The sequence below is a fragment of the Nannospalax galili genome, unplaced genomic scaffold, assembly GCF_000622305.1.
Source record: "Nannospalax galili isolate Female #2095 unplaced genomic scaffold, S.galili_v1.0 scaffold69, whole genome shotgun sequence".
Taxonomy (NCBI): Eukaryota; Metazoa; Chordata; class Mammalia; order Rodentia; family Spalacidae; genus Nannospalax; species Nannospalax galili.
The window spans coordinates 2,689,442-2,691,775 of NW_008360297.1; the positions used below are offsets into that span (position 1 = coordinate 2,689,442).

Sequence of the window (2,334 nt, forward strand, 5' to 3'; positions counted from 1 at the left end):
CAGCTCTCCTGGGCTACAGAGAAGCCTCGGTGATTAAGAGGGCTTGCTGTTACAAAATCCCAGCATAGATATGGGTAAGAAACCCCAACTCTATATGAGGAACTAGTGGCAGCCAACAGCTTCTGGGAAGGGGACAGTCTTGATAAGGTGACTCTTGGTAAGTTGACCAGGTTCCAGTGGATGAACCTACACCAAAGGGCATTTGAGGACACAAACTTGACTCTACAGCCCTTAATATATTGTGATGGTTTGAATAATAATGTCCCCCATAGGCTCCAAGTATTTGAACATTCTGTCCCCAGATGTTGGCACTGTTTTTGGAGGTTTTAGAAAGTGTGGCTATCCTGGAGGAAGCACATCACTTGGGGTGGGCTTAGAGAGTTCTTAAGCCTTGCCAGGTTGCCAGTCGCTGTCTTGCTTCTTGTGCCTGCATGATGACGTGAGAGCTTCACTTCTGCTGTTCCTGTTCCAGCCACCATGCCTCCCTGCCATGATGGACTGTAATTCCCCTAGAATTGTAAGTTCAAATAAACCCTTCCTTCTATAAATTGCTTGGGTCAGTGTTTCTATCACAGCAACCGAAAAGTGACTAATACAGTAACTGGTACCAGAGAGTGGGCTGTTGGCTGTGAAGAACCTGACCATGTGGGGTTTTGGAAAAATGTGGAAGACTTTGGAAGTTTGGGCTAGAAAAGTGGTTGATTGCTATAAGCAGAGCTTAACAGGCCGTTCTAGTAGGTGCCTGGAAGAAAGTAGTGCTGAGAACAATGTAGTTCCAGAGGGAAATAAGGACTTAAGCAACACTTGGGATATTTTGGCAAAGAGTGTGGCTGGAGTCTGCCCTGGACCTAAAAGCTTGCCTGAGGCTAAGTTGAAATGCAATGGACTAATTTCTCTGGCAGAAGAAATTTCAAGACAGCCTAATGTAGAAATGGTGGCATGGATATTAATGGTGAATATTATGCAGATCTACAGTGAAAAGGAGCAAATGGGGCAGAAAGAAATACAGTTTGGATTGAAAAAGAGCACTAGGAAGATAAATGTTGCCGTCCCTGGCAGATGCCGGAGAAGATCCCTTTGATAAAGGAGATTAAAGTGATTAAGAAGGGGCCTAGAGATTCAGACTTAAACAGTGGAGGGAGTGCCTCCAGGGCAAGACCACACCTAGTTAAGCCTCCAACTTGTGAAAGGAAATGCTGCAGGGACCACTGAAGAGAAAAGCTTCTAAAATGGATAAAGCAGGCTGGAGTCCATCCCAAACTTGCAGTCAGACTTGGCAGTGTCATTCACTCCATGCTGGCTTTAGAGGCATGAAAGATGGAAGAGTGAAGGGATCATCAATTCTTCCTTTGAGGTTTCAGAGAGCCTCAGAGGCCAGGCAGCATGAGGCAGGGATTCTCCTGCCTAGAGAAGGCCCTGATAGGCCATTGCATGAAGCTGTGAAGGTGAAGTCTGGTTGGCAATGGAGACCCCAAGAAATTTGTGATGCCAGAGCTGTGAGACATCTGCCAAGAAGACCTGCACACAGGGAGTGGTACCAGCATAGGAGAGAGATGTGTGTTACATGCAGCAAAGCTAGAGAGGCTGAGCTATCTAAGCCCTTTGGAAGTAAAGTCCCAGAAATTGGACATGGAGCTACTGGATTTGGCGTTTGCCCTTCTGGTTTTTGGTCTTGTTTTGGTCCAGTAGTTCCTTACTATGCCTCCATTCCTCCCTTTTGGAATGGTAATGTGTATTCAGTTCCACAGTATGTTGGGTGTGTGTAATTTGTCTTTTGATTTTACAGAGGCTTACAGTTAAGATCTTTACCTGAGTCTCAGAAAAGACTGGACTGTGGACTTTTAAATAGTATTGAGACGTAGTATTCAGACTGATAAAGACTATGGGGACTTTAAAAAGTTGGACTAAATGCATTTTCCATTTTATATGGTCATGAGCCCATGGGGGCCAGGGGGTGGAATGTGATGGTTTGAATGATAATGTTCCAAGTATTTGGACATTCTGTCCCCAGATGGTGGCATTGTTTTGGGAGGTTTTAGAAGGTGTGGCTATCCTGGAGGAAGCACGTCACTGGGGGTGGGCTTAGAGAGTTCTTAAGCCTTGCCAAATCGCCAGTAGCTCTCTTGCTTCCTGTGCCTGTATGATGACGTGAGAGCTTCACTTCTGCTGCTCCTGTTCCAGCCACCGTGTCTCCCTGCCATGATGGACTGTAATTTCCCTAGAACTGTAAGCTCAAATAAACCCTCCCTTCTATAAATTGCTTGGGTCAGTGTTTCTATCACAGCAACAGAAAAGTGATGAATATATATATATTCATTAGAGTACATATATATA

The 2,334-nt window shown here is 45.1% G+C and overlaps 1 protein-coding gene across 3 annotated transcripts in view; it reads right to left on the minus strand.

Annotated features, from left to right (window-relative positions):
• Wdr35 (WD repeat domain 35) overlaps window positions 1–2,334 on the minus strand; it is a 74,471-nt gene that overhangs the window by 60,112 nt on the left and 12,025 nt on the right. The window lies entirely within an intron of this gene.